We start from the raw sequence: 19,115 nt of genomic DNA, 5'->3' as shown, positions 1-19,115 counted from the left end.
AATGCACCATTTAATTAGAATGACAAATGTGCTCAGAGTTTTGAGGAGTTGAAGAAGAGACTCACTTCAGCACCTATCCTTGCTTTGCCGTCTGGGGATGGAGGATATGTGGTATTTACTGACGTGTTTCATGTTTCTATGCTACGGCGATACCAATCCGATCCTAGTCATATTTTGCATGAGTCAGAGATAGAGATATCAGAGGAATTGACATATGTGGAAGAGCCAATGAAAATTCTGGATCGGAGTATAAAGAAGTTAAGAAATAAATAAATACCAATGGTGAAGGTCAAGTGGAGTCATCACTCTCCAAGGGAAGCCACTTGGGAAGTTGAGGAGAACATGAGAGAAAAATACCCATATTTATTCCCTGAGCCGGTAAGTTAGTTAAATTTCGAGGACGAAATTTTTATTAGGAGGGGAGAATTGTGACGCCCCAAACATAATAATATATAATTGGGGGATTAATTGATAATTTTTTTATAAAATTTAGTTAATTAGTAAATAAATTATGGGTCATAATTGGAATATAATAACACTTGAATGAATGAAATTGGAGTTCGTTATAATATTTTGGGACAATTTATATTAATTAAGAACATTAGGAGGGACGTAAATGGTATTTTGAGAAAAGTTTAATTAAATAAATAAAATAATAATAATATTATATATAAAAAAAAATATAATATATATATATACATATAGCATGAGAGAGAAAGTGGAGAGTGGGAGGTGGGGGCCACCACCCCACCGCCTCACTCTCTCATTCTTTTCTTTCTTTTTATTATACACATACATTTACACACACATGCACAATTACACACACAACACACACATTTCAAATTGCAATTTCTTCCTTCGGCAGAAAACAGAGGTATGAAATTATAATTATAATTTTATTTAATTTATATAATTATATTATTTAATTAGTCCGTTTATTAAACGTTATTTATATTGAGTGATGTACCATTTAACCGGAATATTTTACGAGTTTGGCTATTTAAAATAGTGTCGAATTAAATATCAAATCGAATATAAAAATGATATCGTTGGTTAATTAGATTATTAAATTTATTAAATTTGAATGTTGCTATAGCCAATTTGTATAATTCCATCGGAATTGTTAACTAAATACGCAATTCTACATATTGTTATTTAATTAAATTATATAATAGCGAGAAATTGATAAGAAATCCGTAGGAATATTCCGAAAACTATACTTAAGAAATAATATATTGTTAAAGAGGAAGAATGAAGTTTTAATGATAATTTAATTTAAGGATGTTATTAAAAAAGATAGTTATAAATGTATAAGGGGTTTAGTTAAATAAATTCCTATGAATCACTTGATAAATTATAAATATTTTTATTGAAGCCTATGGTGTCTAGTTATTGAGAAGGACTAGAATGAAAATTTATATTTCGATAGAAGTGGAATATTAAAGAATTATTGGAAATCCGTACGAATAAGATTTAATATTATATTTAAAAAAAATTACAATATTCTCGATATATTAATTGTATGTGATATAACTCATTTTATAGGATACGGGGTAAGTTGAAAGGACCGACAATTAGCGATTGAGTAAAAAGAAACGTTGTGAGGTTGAGGTAAGTAAATAATTAGTATTATCTATATATGCTTTTTGTATTTGTGGTTTTACTGTTATATGAATTTATGGTTAATGCTGCCATTGATTTGTCTGAAAGTATATAAGTGATGAATGATTTGATTTGATTGTCGATATTGTGTACGTGGAATGAGGAAATACGTTGAAATATTATGTTTGTTGTTTGATGTGTTGTGGGTGTCTGGAAAATGAGAATGTAATGATATATTGTTTTACGTTACTAGTTGCTTACAAGAATGGTGATATGTGGAAATGAGGGAGTGGTGGAAATTGAATATAATTGTGGCGTGAATACCCCTTGATGTGTTGAAAAGCCTATAAGGCGAAATGAAATGAAAAGAGCTTTGATGCGATATGAGAAAGAAATGAAATGAAAAGAGCTTTGATGCGATATGAAAAAGATGTGATGTGAAAAGAGCTATGATGCGAAATAAAAGAGCTATGATGCGAATTGAAAGAGCTATGATGCCAATTGAAAGAGCTATGGTGCGAATTGAAAGAGCTATGATGCGAAATGAGATTGATGAGCCGGCTGTCAAGGGGATTCACTTAAATTTATATGACGGTGAGATTGAGTTGACGGGAAAAACACGATATCACCTTCTGGTAAGCAAACTAGGGAAAAAGAAGTTTAATTGATTATTTTATTGTGAGATAGCTATATGGTGTACTACAATTGATTATGTTGGAGTTAAATTGACTGTAATCCATGCATGTTGCCTACTTGTCATGTTTGGGTTGTGTTTGATGTACATATATAGATAGGACTGGTTATTTGCTTACTGAGTGGCAGGCTCATCCCTCTGCTGACATTTTCTTTCAGGAGTAGACTTTGAGGTGTCTGACTGTTGAAGGCTAGGTCTACGTGTTATACTCAGGCAGGTCGGGCCAGTATGCAGTTTTCTCCTCTTTGTCAGTTAGAGTATAAATTGTATTTTGTTTGTATAAAGAGAACATAGGCGTAGAGATCAATTGTGGTGGATCACTTGTGGTGTTTGATTTGTATATATGTGATGTTGTGGGTTGACTATGTCGTTATGACGTTGTGAATACGTATGTATATTGATCAGATGATTATGTGCATTTATATTTATAAACACAGGGATTGCTATAAGTATGACGTTTAGGGTAGATATAGCCCTTGTAGCGAAGAGGGTGCTACACTTAGTGAAGGAGGCTGTTGTCACCTTCCGTTAATGATGAACTATCATTATCGCCAAATCCGCTATTAGAAGCTACAACTGGAAAAAACTAGCAAGGAATTCCAGCACCTGCGCACTTTAAAACTTCGAAAGAACATATGTGCAATGGTCTTAATATGGGAACAATACTAGCAATTAAATGCCACTGCTATTGTTTGTTGACCTGCAATTAGTCATTCAGCAATTGCAATGAAAATGTTGATATTAAAGGTATAATAGTAGGTTGTTGGAAACTATAATAAATATTGAAGAACCGTTGCATCACAAACTAAATGCAAAGTGACATTAATCAAAAGATCCCCATCATATGAGGGCCGCTAAACCACTTGTCTGTAGAATTCTCATTTAGCATTACCGCGACATAAAATGTTTGTTTTAGAAAAGAGTTTACATCGGTTACCAGTATGTCATTTTTGTATTTATACCATCATCTCAGCAATGGTTATGATTATTAGAATTGACATAGATGACATCACCCTGATTCAAAAATCACTGTACTGCATAGCCCTATGCAAAATCTGCCTGTATTTGGTATATCATGGAACCCACCACCATTAATATGAATTTTTTTGTAGTCATTTAATCGTCTTAGCTTCCCAGAACCACTTTTGTAGTATCTTTACCACCCTATGTGCATGCCCAAATAGAGTTGTTTCAATATTGTCACTCTCTAAGTTGGCCACTTTAGATTTTGGTCACTAACACCTTCATCACAAATTGCATCATCACCATGCTCATGGATATAGCATTGTACTTGACGCATAATGACATGTTGCACCACCATTTGTATCTGCAGGTAGTGATCGATGCATTGCCGCCCTTCTTACCCGATATATTTCATTCCAATTCCACACGAAAACAGCGGTCCTCTACCTAGTATTATAAATGGATCTTTCAACTTGCAACAGCTGTAATCTTGGTCATGGGTTATTTCTTTTTTGACAGACTTCAGTGCTAACTAAACCTTTGTAAAAGTTTGAATTTCTCTTCAACTTGTTATGAAGTGATTAAAAATCAAGCGTATTAAGAAGCTACTTTATCTCATGCTTAGTGTAAAGTATTACTAGCTTATCTACATGAGCAAATTTGAAAGGAAAATAAGTTACATTGATCAAATTTTCTTTTTCGGATTATATTATTTGTATAGAGTAATTTGGATTTATATATCAACAAAATTGATTACATTGAAAGGTTCAAAAATGTAATTACAAGTAAGATATCCTGATTGGGAGTTATTAAAGAAAATATGCTTCGGATATGAAAAAAGTTGGCAAATTGAGAAAGATATATAGAAAACTAAATAGATAGATAGATCAGAGAGCCGAGACCAGAAATATTAAAAGTAACATTTATTGTCCTAAGTATGAAAAACGACATACCAAGAGATCTAATTTTGTGACGCCTTCTAAATCATTGCATGGAAAACCAATGTTGTGAACTAAAAGACTTATTACAAAAAAATAATATATGTATGGTGATGAAGAGAGAATATATAATAGTTGCAACAATTAATACCTTTATGGGGCTTCCAAACATGAAACAATGAGAAATTTTTTTATCAACAAATCATTGTAAATAAGAAAAACTGTAAATAATTATGGAAGATACCCTAATTAATGTCTTCTCCTCTCCATTAATGTAATTAATAGTTAGTACTCTAAGTTGAGGCCGCAATCTTTTCTTGTGGTTTAATTTTCTTTTTCAATTTTAATTATATTTATTTATTTACTATTCTTTTTCCTCCTTTCGTACTCTTTTCACTACCACAAAATATTTCGACATTTGTGATATTCTATTTTCTCCACAATACCCTCAAACGTTTATATTTTCTCGAAAAGAAAGTTGGTCAAGTACATATCCAAATCTGGGATGTTCTCCCCAAGTTTTAAATTTGAATTATTTAATTAATCAAATCTTCAGGTTTCGAGTCAAAGAGAAGCAATAATCATTTGGTTTCTTAATCATATTATCATCATTCAACAATCAATTATAATGGATATAGATGTATGAAATGTGCTCAACTATTTTTTTCCTCTATTTTTGTTTATTGTGCATAGAGAATTCATATTCGTGCTTCCCAAAAATAAAGAATTACTATTATTTTTTTTTATTGGTCATAGGGATCTCACATTATATCTTGTAATTGAGAAACTTCCACCAAACTAATGTTAATTCAATGGTCATGGACTAAACACATGGTTGCTAGTCGCTGATCAAGATGCCTAAACAGTCGGGCTCAAGAGGGACTCAACCTAGGATGTAATTGACCCAATAAAGAAAAGTTGGTTGGTCCAATCTAGGCCAATCTTAGGCTAATTCCAGGTATCAATACTTGGGATAGGCCCAACCCAATGACCTAGGACCTCCTAACCCTGGGTCAAGTTAGCGGGCCGACCTAATCGAGCCACTTCTTTTTTTAAATAATACATGACATATAAGTTTTATTTTATTTTTATAGCTTAACTATTCTATATTTTTTTATACTTTTGAAACTCTAAAAATTTTACCTTTATTCTTCTACTTCTATATTAGTACAACAATTCACTAAAATTCATTGTTATTTTTTTAAAAATGTATTTTAAATCTTTTTTGGTCTTTATGTGGTCTTAGCTACTTCTTTTTGTAGTTTTGATTGTTTGGTTTAATTTATAATTTATTTATTTAAAATAAAAGCATAAATTATTTAAGTTTGTTAAAAAAGTATCTCATCTTCATTGAAAAAAAAAAAACAAAAGAAAACAGGCACAATCAGGTTTGGTTTGAGATTAGGCCAGGTCATCACCACTGCTTTTGCACTTTCTCTTCATCCCCCGTTTTGTGCTTAATATAAGGTAAAATTAGTGAAATAAAAATTACTGTTTTCAAATATGAGTTTAGTCACTAGCTACTGGTCATGGTAAGAAAATATATGAAAAAATAAGGAAAAAGAAAGACAATTTTTTATTGAGCATTTGAGTAAAACTGAAAAATTTAAAGTAGTGATGAAGTTAAAATTGACACTCAAAAGTTGACACTCAAAAATGAAGTACACCTTTCTTGCAAGTTCAATCATTTTGCGTTTATTGAATTTGACAGTACTTTTAACGAAGGATCTATTGAAATTCGGTTTCAAAGGATGGATATTTTGCAAAAACTATATGTGGTAGGTGTGTTTTAATTTGAAAAATGTAATTAATGATTTGGTATATAAAGATAGGTATAGACTAATGTCACTTGATTCATAATTTTAGTGATTATTACACTTTGATGACTGGATTTGAAATTGAATTGCAATTATGTTAAAGTTATACAGATATACTAATGTGTGTAAGAATTTTTTGCACCGATTTATTTGGTTCTTTGCCACCATAGAACATATTACTTTCAAATATTTTTAAAAGAAAAATCAATTGACACTTTTGAATCCATTAATCCCTATATATATATATTTATATATATAATAGACTCTTATAAAAACAAAAAGAATAACAAAGACTAGAGGGTTGGATGTTACAAAAAATAAAGCACCTTCTAGATTATCCATGTAGCACCCCCTTTGCTACAAGAGTTATATCTACCCTAAACGTTATAGTTATAGTAATCCCTGTGTTCATATATATACTTTTGCACATAATCATCTAATCAATTTGCATACGTAATCACAACATCATAACGACATAGTCAACCCACAACATCATATATATACAAATCAAACACTACAGGTAATCCACCACAGTTGATCAGCGCCTATGTTCTCTTTATACAAACAAAATTAGATTTGTACTCTAGCTGACAAGAGGAGAAAACAGCATACTGGCCCGACCTGCCTGAGTATAGTGCGTAGACCTATTATTCAACAGTCAGACACCTCAAAGTCTACTCCTGAAAGAAAATGTCAACAGAGGGATGAGCCTGCCACTCAATAAGTAAATAATCAGCCCTATCTATATATGTATATCAAACACAGCCCAAACATGACAAGTAGGCAACATGCATGGATTACACTCAATTTAACTCCAACATAATCAATTGTAATACACCACATAGCTATCTCACAATAAAATAATCAATTAAACTTCCTTTTTCCTAGTTTGCTTACTAGAAGGTGATATCGTGTTTTTCCCATCAACTCAATCTCATCGTTATATAAATTTAAGTGAATCCCCTTGACAGCCGGTTCATCAATCTCATTTCGCATCATAGCTCTTTTATTTCGCATCATAGCTCTTTTCACATCACATCTTTTTCATATCGCATCAAAGCTCTTTTCACATCACATCTTTTTCATATCGCATCAAAGCTCTTTTCATTTCTTTTTTTTTTTCTCATATCGCATCAAAGCTCTTTTAATTTCATTTCACCTTATAGGCTTTTCAACACGTCAAGTGGTATTCACGCCACAATATATATTCAACTTCCACAACTCCCTCATTTTCACATATCACCATTCTTGTAAGCAATTAGTAACGTAAAACAGTATATCCATATATTCTCATTTTCAGACATCCACAACACTTCAAATAACAACATAACATTTCAACGTATTTTCCATTCCACGTACACAATACCATCAATCAAATCAAATCATTCACCACTCATATATTTTCAGATAAATCAATGTCAGCACGAACCACAAATTCATATAACAGTAAAACCACAAATACAGAAAGCATATATAGATAATACTAATTATTTGCTTACCTCAACCTCACAACGTTTCTTTCTACTCAATCGCTAATTGTCAGTCATTTCACCTCACCCCCGTATCTATAATGAGTTATACCACATACAATTAATATATCGAGAATATCATAATTTCTTTTAAATACAATATTAAATATTATTCGTACAATTTCTACTAATTCTTTAATATTCCACTTCTATCGAAGTACAAATCTTCGTTTTTTCTCTTTATTAATATACCATTTATTAAATATAATTTCCGGAATATTTCTACGGATTTCTTATCAATTTCTCGCTATTATATAATTTAATTAAATAACAATACGTAGAATTGCGTATTTGGTTAACAATTCCAATTGAATTATATAAATTGGCTATAGCAACATTCAAATCTAATAAATTTAATAATTTAATTAACCAACGACATTATTTTTATATCCGATTCTATATTTAATTAGACACTATTTTAAATAGCCAAACCCGTAAAATATTCCGATTAAATGATACATCGCTTAGTATAAATAATATTTAATAAACGGACTAATTAAATAATATAATTATATCAATTAATAAGAATTAAAATTAAAATTCTTACCTCCCGCGCAAACTGAAGAAGAACAGAAAAATTGCAGAATATGCAGTGAAATGGTTTGACAATATTATATGTATATATATATATTATGTGCTTATCATGGGGGTGGGGCGGTGGGTGATGGCCCACCCCTCCCCCAATTCATTTTTCTTTCTTTTTCTTTTCTATTCCTTTTCTCTCGTCTTTTTCTATTTTTTTTAATTTAATTTAAATTTTTCTCAAAATACCCATTACGTCCTTCTTAAATTTCTTAATTAATATAATTTGTCCCCAAATATTATAACGAACTCCAATTTAATCCGTTCAAGTTTTATTATATTCCAATTAGGGAACATAATTTATTTACTAATTAACTCTAAGATTGACCATCCTCTAAGATTACCAATTAATCCCCCAATTATTTACCAATTAATCCCCCAATTAGATATTATAATCTTTGGGGCTTCACAATCCAACCCTCTAAGATTGACCATCCTCTAGCAGCTTCTGCAACTTCTCCTGCAAAACAAACAAAATTATTAATACTTTTAAGCAAGAATTAATTTTTTTTAAAAAAAATAATATTAATACTGTAGCTACTTACCTCCACCTCCAACGCCCTCGGCCCGCTCCAGGCGCCGTTCACTTTTTTCTTGCAGCACCTCTCCAATAATTCCTTTTGCTTGGGGGGGGGGGGGGGTGATCGAGCTTTGCTTCCTGTAGAAGAAAAAATATTTAGCATCTTATTTATAAAATAATGGTAAAGCATTTAAAATACTATTATTTACTTACCAACTTCCTCTTCTGCATGCCAATAAAGGAAGCCCCCCCCCCCGGATACACAATTGAGGACACCATGGAGTTTGCCGCCCAGTTCGCCTTTTATAAGGACTCCCGCCGGAAGTCAACTCTGGCCTAGTATGTCTGGAGCTGGAGCGAAACCGTGTTGGCCAGTCAGAGTAGCCTAACCAGGCTGGACAGGGCGATGGAAAGTATTTTTCGTATTTACTTATCGGTCAAGATGTGGAACACCCCAGAACATGGACTCATCGTTACATTCCCACCAGTAGGTCATCTATAGTAATAAAATTAAACAAAACGTCAATAAATTTCATTGAATAATTAGATTATTAGATAAAATCAAATTAATTTAAAATTGATTACCTTCATGCTCCCAAACCACAAATACTTGTACTCTTCCAGCACCTGCCTCAGAATTGGCGATGGGTCGGAAAGTGTCCCCGTCACCATTGTATTGATGCGCTCGTGAAATCAGCGGTCAGATCTAAAAGAACATGCTATATTAAACATTTTTAATATAGAATAAAACTAAAAAAATTGATAAACAAATTTACCTTGCGCCATTGAGTCTGATGTATTGGGCGCGCTGATGGTGGGGGGATTGATAATAGTAGTGGAGCAGCCGCTGGGGTAGCAGACTAGTGTATCGTCTCATTAGATGTCAGTGCAGCTCTAGATGCTCCAGCATCATCTGGAGTCTGTGGGGTGGGGGACGGTGCGGTCGTGTCAGGTGGTGTGAGTGGTCGAAGAACTGCTTTCGTAACTTGGAAAGCATCCGACACACTGGTAGAAGTGGCAGGCCACGACCATGACCTCTTCCTTGACCACGTGGTATACGAGGCGTACCACTAAACATGATCTAAAAAATTATTGAGAAGTATTAGTCTAAATTTTACAATTATTCACATTAATATGTAAATAAAAAAGAATATATTAATTCTTACACATCGAAAAAATTATCATGAAGTTATGATTATTGTACTCATTAATTATTTAAAAATGTATAATTTTCTTGTGCACATATACAAACTAGCCAAGTATTGCTTTAAGTTTATTTAGCTTATCACATGAACGTTTTATTGTAGTATTCGATATATTTATCCATTTTAATCTATCAATATTATCTTTTGCTAATAGATGAAGATGGATAAACGTAACAAGTTCTACTGGCAAAATTCAATGTATGGGCTAAACAAGATTAAAGGCATGCGTGATCTGTTTGTACGCTGTTACCAAAGAAATATACATTTTTGAATAATTATTAATTATTGGTAATATTGTTCTCAATTTGTTTTCCATTTCTAATGATTATGTAATTGTACTTTAATTCGAAATACAACCTTAATATTGTTATTGTTGACATTATTTTATAAATAATATTATTATTGGGATTATTTGTCTAAGTTTTGTGATTATTGACTTTATTATGTAAAAATGTTATTTTTGGGAATATTTTATAATTTTGCGATAATTGACATTGTTACGAAAATAATGTTATTACTGGGAATATTAGCTGTCTTTTGTAATTGTTGACATTATTATGTAAAAATGTTATTATTGGAAAATTTTGTCTAATTTTTTATTATTGACATTATTATGTAAAAATGTTATTATTATTAGGAATATTGGTGTAATTTTTGTGATTATTTATGTTACTATTTAAAAAGATTATTATTGGAAATATTGATCTAATTTTTTTATTATTTACAATATTATTTAAATAATGTTATTACTGGGATTTACTATTGGTCTAATTTTTGTGATTGTTTACATTATGATGTAAAAATTATTTTATTGGAAATATTAGTCCAATATTTTTTATTATTTACATTATTATTTAAATAACTTTACTACAGGGATTATATATTTGTCCAATAAATTTGGTTATTTACATTATGATGTAAAAAATTAGTGTATTTATAAAATAAATTGCACATGTATAGAATAAATATGGCAAAAATTAAGCAATATAATATAATACACATAAGAATTGCATAAAAGGAAAAATAGGCCTCATTTGACTTGAATTTTCAAATTCGAAGGAGACTAGTAATTAATCTCTTTCTTTCATATCATTTGACTAATTGTAACTTCTTGATTTGAATATTTGAAGTATTTAACAACAAAGAAAAAGTAAAAAGAACGAAAAATTCAAAAATTCTATTAATTGAAATTAGTCAATGCATATCTTCATATAGAATATTACAGTAAATTGCACAAATAATTACACTATACAATTACTAAATTACACAATAATTGCATAAATTACACAACTATACAATTAGTTTTGAAAAATTACACAAAAATTCTATAATTGCAGAAATTACATAAAATAAATTTCTATAATTGCAGAAATTCTTGTACAACTAAATATTTCTATATTTGCAAAACTTACATAAAATAACCTTTTTACAGAATTGTTTTGAAAATAAAAAAAAATGACAGAGAATTTTTAAAAATCACCCAAAATTAAGAGAAAATTATTAAAATAACAAAAAATATACAAAAATTTGGAGAATTACATAAAATTTACAAAAGAAATTTAAGATTTTCAAAAATTTATAGAAAAATGTATATTACATAAATGTACAAAATTTATATACATAAATGATTTCATAAATGTATAAAATTTTTTAAAAATTACAGAAAAATTAAGTAATTATTTTTAAATTGCCGAAAGTTTTTTAAATGTTTTATTTTACACCAAAAAATTAAGAAAATAAAAAATATAGGATGAATTATCCCAAACATGTTAATGATCAGAAAAAGTAGACTATAAATTAATTATGGTCATTGAAAACATATAATGCTACGAATTAAATTGATACATGTTCAAAAGATCAAATATATTTGTATATATAAGATTGCTAGTATTACGTAGATGTAAGTAGCATCTTATACTGTTGTATTGGATCGTCTACTCAGACCGTTAATATTTTTATCAAACCATTGGATAGTATTAAATCGATATAATGCTACATTCTATGAAGTTTTTGACATTTTTGTTATACGGATACTAAGATATCGTATCCGATACACAATCAATGACGTTGAAAAAATGATGGAAGTGACCATCAAACAATTTGATTTTAGATAAGACCACTAGATATGTTCACATATGAAAAGTATTGTTATCAGTTTAAATTTGGTGTTAATCAGGGTCCTGGATATTGAGACATTGTAATCGGGAAGTGAACGAGCAATCTATGGGCATATTTAGGGATGGTTTTGGAACACATTTAGAAACATTTTTTTAATAATTTCAGAAAAAGATATTTTATACATTTACGAACGGTTTTATTTAAATTTCATATTTCACAACGGTCAAATATTAAATAACCGTTCCTAGGTTTCATTTTTCCTCCAGTTTTCTTTTGGTGCGAAACTCAATTTGTTGGAACTTATTGTGGAACGTCAAAATAAATTAACAGTTCCTATATTTTAATTTTTCCTCCTTTTTATTTAGGACATTGTAATATATTGAACGGTTTATTTTATTAATGTCGGTTCAAAGTTGGAAAGGGCTTTGGGTCGACTTCCTAATTTATTGACAGTTCCTAAATACAAAAAAAATGTGTTTTGTTTTTTTTTTTAAAAAAAAAATAGTGGTATGGACAAATAGTTTGCAAATTGTGCATCTAAATTAGCTGGTAAACTATTATTGGTAATTTTTTAATTTATACAGAAAACGGTAAATGTCAATCGTAATTATTGTCTTCCTCAGTCTTGTAATCCTCATCAAAGTTATCTTCGTCAGACTCGTCATCAAACCTAGTCTACGATCAAAGTTCCCCGATCGGGCCAACATGAGTACATACGACCGTACTGCCAGTGCGTTGCGAGCCCATCCGTGCACAAACCTAGTCTACCACTACGGAGCTCTACTGCAAAATGATGATATGTCCGGTCAAAATACCTCGATGCATCTGAATCAGACGGATGGCACATGGATCCCTCTTCCGTTCGATTGTTGGCATGCCATGTTATTTGCTTGGCAGTCTCTTCTGAAACAGACAACCTTTGCAGGCGAGCGGTATCTGACAGGTAACTAAGAATGCTATACGATGTCTTCTTGTGATTAGGATTTTGCTACCTGGTTGACTTGTACGTAGCTTCTCCGCAAAACTTGCAGTAATCTAAATCAATGTTGTCCTTCTTATACAACATGCAGCCATTTTTACACACATCAATCTTCTCAATAGGTAACCCAAGTTTCTTAATAATTTCTTCGTACTATAGTAATCTTGGGGCAGAGTGTGGTTGCGGGTCACTATATGATTAGCCCATTGGGATATTTGGTCACATATATGCTGAGAAAATGGCCAACGACCTTGATATTCAACAACTTGGCAACAACCTCAATTGAGATTGGGTGCAACCATTCCACATCGACTGCTCAACTGCATGCACTACATTGTAAAACCGATCCGCCAGTCTAGACACATAATCGTATCATCTACAATAATATAAACTACACCTTATATTAGTAGGACACGACCTTGTACCATTATCAGGAACACCATCCCGATTATACTTAGAAGACCAGACAGCTAGCCTGGCGGCATCAAAAACCATTCTCTGTGTAGAATCCATCTGCACCGCATCACCCGAAGGCGTGCCCTCCATAACATTAGAAATGGGAGTTTGCTCCTCCTACAATTGGGCCACGGTGATGGCGTCAAAATACTCCTACACCCTCTCCTAGCCATGAGAAGTCCAATTATAATACTCTGGCATAAAACCTTTCATAAATAAGTAAAAAGTTACCTCGTCCGTGGTTTTGAAAAACTTCATTTTTGCACTTCCGAAAAGGATACTTAATTTTCTCACCATCCATACATGCATGTTGAGACTTGGGTCATTCTATAAATGTAGCAACACATCCTCAACGACGTAAGACCCGACCTATTTGAAAGGTTCTTCTCATACATTCATCTACTCAACCATCTTAACATTAATATAGTCCTATACAAACACAGAAACACACACACACACACACATATATATATTATAACATTAAATTTAATTGATAAAATTATGACAAATATAATCAATTGACAATAAAGGGTTAAAGTTGTTTTCTGATCAAAATAACTTCAATTATCAATAAAAATTTGAGATAGGTTGACGAACAAGAGTAGAAAAATATTTGTGAGATAGTGGAGATCAAAAAAATTCGAGAGAGATTGAGGAAATAGAGAGAAAATAAGAATCGAATAAGATAGTGACATTAAATGGAAAGAGCACACATATTTGGCTATTAAAAAATAGCCGTTGATTTAGATTTTGAAATGGTCCTTTCTATCAGTTTAGGAACATTTTTTTTTTATCGTTGAAATATAGCCATTGTATTTCATTTGGAATAGTCTCAGTAATACTAAATAAATAATACAAAAAAAAGTTTCAATTTGCACCAAATTTTGGAACGATTGTTGAAACACTTACTTCTTAAATAAAATTAATAATTTTGAACGGTTTTTCGCATAATTGATTAAGTGTATTCCAAAATCGTTCCAAATTGTACCTTATTTTTTAATATATTTTCTAACTGTCATCTTTTCGACATCCTTTGTCACACATATAGGAATGGTCAACTCAAGGCAGTCCCTAATTCTAATATTATGTTCCAAACAGAGTTCCAACCATCTAGTTTTACTATTTTGTAATGGGATTTGGATCGGATTTTATAACTGTTTGTTCAGAACTCATGTTGGAATGGCGTGCCTGTTCCAAAATTATAAGAAAAAAAAAGGTAGATCATGACATCATCTTTCAATATCCGTTCATTATGTGTTCCAAAGATCGTTCAAAGATGAAATGGGTTTAGGAACGGTTGCCCTGACCATGTCAAAATCCCACCTTTTTTATAGGGTGGTGTTGTGCTCTAGCAAAATCCCATCCATAAAAGTGGTTGGCGGAGCACAAGATCTAGGATCCGATCATAGCACAAGAAATGGGGTCCGCAAGTTTTTTAGTTTTACAAGCTAGCTTAAGGTAGTATCACTACAAAAAAAAGCGGAACTTGAAGCGAGATTAGGAACGGTTTTTTTGGCATTTGGAACAGTTTGCAAGAAATCGAACTTATTTGGGGTGATTTTTGAAACGGTTGGAAATTCATCCTTACAAATGACGTTACAAAATTTTAGGAACGGTTCTGGCAAGACCATTTCTATTTGGGATGGGAACTGTAACATACTACGAAAACCATTTCTAATATTAAATTTGTCAAGAAAAATTTATTTTTTCAATTGGAACGGTTTTAGGAATTGTCAGTCGTATTTAAGAACACATGTATAAAACCGTTTTAGTAATGGTATTAGCAACGGTCTTTCTGAGAACACATACTTAAAATTGAAATAGCAATGGTATTAGGAACGGTCAACCAATATTTAGGAACACCTATTAGAAATGATTTTAGCAATGGTATTTGAAACAGTCAATGTAGTTCAAGAATAGTGGTTTGGAACTATTTTAGTAATGGTATTCGGAACGGTCATTTATTTAAATTTATAATATTTTTTTACCATTACTAAAACCGTTCCTAATTTTTTAATTCTACAATTTATTTTATATTTTATAATTTATTCATATATTTAATAAATTGTAATAAATAAATAAATTTATATATTTTAATATATAATAAATTAATTTAATAAATTTTTTATTAATTATATTTATGAATTTAATTAAATAACTAAAATTGAAATAATAAAATTTAATAAATATTATGAAACATGAATAATTAAGAAAAAATATTATATTAATATAAAAAATTATCTAAATAAAAAAATGAAAAAAAATTAAAATCAAATCTAAGCCCTCCTCTTCAGCGACATCAATATCGTCCTGGTTTGAGGCTGGGGGGTCTATTGAAGGCAATTCTGGAACGTCTCTTGCAAAACATACAAAATTATTAGTACTTTTAACCAAGAATTATTGTTTCTAAAACAAAGAATATCAATAATCTACTTACCGCCACCTCAGCCGCTCTCAGCCCACTCCAGCCGTCGTCCTCCTTTTTCGTGTAGCACCTTTCAAATAACTCCATCCGCTTGGGCACTGATCGAGCTCTGCCTCTCGTAAAAGAAACAAATAGTTAACATCTTATTTATCAACATTATTTTCCATTGACAAATGAAGATGGATAAACCTAAATAGTTATACTGACAAAATTCACTTGATGGGCTAAAACTTAAAGGCATGTGTGATCTGTTTTTACATGGTTACAAAGGAACTATATATTTTTAAATAATTATTAATTGTTAATTGTATTTTAATTTAAAATATTACCTCAATATTGTTATTGTTGATATTATTTTCAAAATAATATTATTATTGGAATTATTGATCTAATTTTATGATTATTGACATTATTATGTAAAAATATTATTATTAGGAATATTTTCTAATTTTGGATTATTGACATTGTTATGTAAATAATGATATTATTGGGAATATTAGCCTAATTTATGTTAATGTGATTATTATGTAAAAAATTATTACTGGAAATATTGGTCCATTTTTATTATTATTTACATTTGTTATGTAAATATGTTAGTATGGGGGAAATTGGTCAAAAAAATTTTATTAATGTGATTATTATGTAAAAATTTATTAATTGGAATAAATTCTCAGTTTTTTTAATTATTTATATTTATTATGTAAAAATGTAATATTGGTGAAATTGGTCAAATATTTTGTATAAATTAAATATAAATTGCATAAATAACACAATGAAATAAACATAAATTGAATAAATTACTCAAAAAATTATACATAAATTGCATAAATTACACAATAAATTACCCAAATTGTAGAAATGACCAAAAATTAGAAATAAATAACAAAAAAAAATCAAAATTAACAAAAGTTTTCTGTCAATTTTTTAAAAATAAAAAAATTTTAAAAAAGTACCAAAAATTTACAGAAAATTTTTAAAAATTACCAAAAAAATTTTCAAAAAATTAGAAAAATTACAAAAACATTACAGAAAATTAGGAAGATAAAAAAATTCAAAAAGATCAGAAAAATTTTAAAAAACCGTAATTAGTTTTTTTAAAAAAATTTTAGAAAATTTTTTCAAAAAACAGAAATTTTATATAGATAAGTGGCCGATTTTTTTTTCGAAAACTAGCCAAAATGTTTTAAAAAAATTGGTGTTTTATTTTATACGAAAGTGGGGGAAAAAAGGAAGAAAAGTGTGGTGAAAAAAAAGAAGAAAAATGGTGGGGGGGGGGGGGGTATCAAAGAAAAAAGTTGGAGGGTCCACAAAATGAAAAAGGAAACACAACCATTTGATTCCACTTACCTCTGGACGGCGGCGGCGGCTGACGGTAGTGGAGCTAAGTACCAGTGAGGGAGAGAGTGAGGGAGGGAGAGTGAAGGAGGAAGAGGGAGGGAGAAATAAAAAAATCTTCTATGTTTTGTATATATACCAATTTTTGGAGCGGGCTTGAAACCGGCAATTTTTAAAAAACCATTCCAAGACCTCTCCTAGCAAAAAAAAATATCGTTTTTGTTGACAAGCAATATTTAAAAAGTCGTTCCTATTGTTTAGCAATTCCAATTAACCGTTCCCAAAAAAACAATGTCACTTGTTTCGAAATGACGTCATTTTGGTGTAATATTAATACGACCACTCCTAATGCTTACTAATAGTTCCTAATTATGTCTCAAAATTATTTTCCCAAAAAATTCAAAAAAATAAAAAATAAAAGAAAAACTATCCTAGACATGTTAATGATCATAAAAAAATAGACCATAAATTAATTAAGGCCATTGGAAAAATATAATGCATTAAATTAAATTGAAATATGTTCGAAGATCAAGTGGATTTGTATATATAAGGTTGTTAGTCTTACATAAATACAAGTAACATCTTATACTATTATATTGAATTGCCTAATTAGACCATTGGATATTATTAAATCGACAAATACTGCATTCGTTGAAGTTTTGGATATTTTTGTTATATAGATACTGAGATATCGTATCTGATGCACAATTAACGATGATAAAAACGACGCAACTGGCCATAAGACCATGTAATTTTACTTAGACAGCTAGGTATGTTCACCTATGGAAAGTATAGGTATGCGTTTAAATTTGGGATTAATCAGGATCACGGATTGAAATATCGTCGTAACCGGGAAGTGAATTAGGAATCTGTCGACATATTTGGGAATTGATAGTTTATAAATTTAGGCACGATTTTATTTAAATTCTTTTTATGAACGGTCAAATATTTGAAAATCGTTCCTAAGTTTGACTTTCCCACCACTTTTCATTTGGCGCGAAATTAAAATTTTTGTACTGATTTTGGAACAATCAAAATAAATTGGCCGTTCTAAAATTTTTATTTTCCCTCTTATTTTATTTAGGGTATTGTAATGTATTTAGGAACGATTTTCTTAAAGCCCGTTCAAAGTTGGAATGACCTTTGGAATAGTTTGTTGGTTTCTGGACAGTTCGTAAACAGGAAAATTTATTTTTTGTTTTCAAACATAATTTTATTTGTGTGAGAACATTATTTTTCAAATTGTGTACAAAATCCACTCCAAAAACCATTCCAATTTGTAGTGGGTTTTGAAAAAGTTTTCCGAAACACAATACTTCTTAAGTAAAACTCATAATTTGGAACTATTTTTCACATAATTCATTAAGTATATACTAAAACCGTTTCAAATTGTACCTCATTTTGAAATACGTTTTTTAACTATCATCTTCTAGACATTCATTGTCATACATATAGGAACGGTCAATGCAAGACCTTTCATAATTTTAATAATCTATTCCAAACGAGTTTCAAACATTAACCATTACTATTTTTTGAGCTGTCTTTTGAACGGATTTTGTAACGGTTAGTGAACGGTTTTGACACTCCAAAATTATTATCCAAAAAAAAGTGGATCATGACGTCATCTACCAATATCTGTTCCTCATGTGTTCCAAGGCTCGTTCCAATATGGAATGGGTTTTGGAACGATACCCTTACCCGTGCCAAATCCCGCCTTTTTTTGTAGTGTATATAGGGCCTTTACCAATTTCTTCCCATTTGTTACGGTCTTCTCATACTGTATCTCATTAGATGAAAATATTATTTAATTTTTGTCCTCACATCTATTTGCCATCAAATAATGAATTTAGCCTTTAGCGATCTCACGTGCATTTTCATTTATATTTGAACTAAGACTCTGGTAACAATTCATGAAGTTCGGAAGATGGATTATTAACTGACGTATTATCTCC

General features: G+C 30.6%; 2 long non-coding RNA genes across 2 annotated transcripts; one reads left to right on the top strand and one right to left on the bottom strand.

The window, feature by feature from the left end:
• The first annotated feature begins 809 nt into the window (after positions 1 to 809).
• LOC148787182 (uncharacterized) lies at positions 810 to 2,730 on the top strand. Its single transcript, XR_016066946.1, has 3 exons — positions 810 to 874; positions 1,546 to 1,611; positions 2,455 to 2,730. It is a non-coding gene; the product is annotated as an uncharacterized LOC148787182 (long non-coding RNA).
• A 3,760-nt stretch (positions 2,731 to 6,490) lies between these two features.
• On the bottom strand, positions 6,491 to 7,581 carry LOC148787181 (uncharacterized). The gene is made up of 2 exons (XR_016067029.1): positions 7,514 to 7,581; positions 6,491 to 6,694 (listed from the first exon to the last, which is right to left on the bottom strand). It is a non-coding gene; the product is annotated as an uncharacterized LOC148787181 (long non-coding RNA).
• Between the last annotated feature and the right edge of the window lie 11,534 nt (positions 7,582 to 19,115).

This window comes from Sesamum indicum, linkage group LG8 (genome assembly GCF_026168435.1).
Source record: "Sesamum indicum cultivar Baizhima isolate 11 linkage group LG8, ASM2616843v1, whole genome shotgun sequence".
NCBI classification, from domain to species: Eukaryota; Viridiplantae; Streptophyta; class Magnoliopsida; order Lamiales; family Pedaliaceae; genus Sesamum; species Sesamum indicum.
The sequence above is the reverse complement of the archived record's forward strand: the minus strand, read 5'-3'. Positions and strand labels throughout refer to the sequence as shown.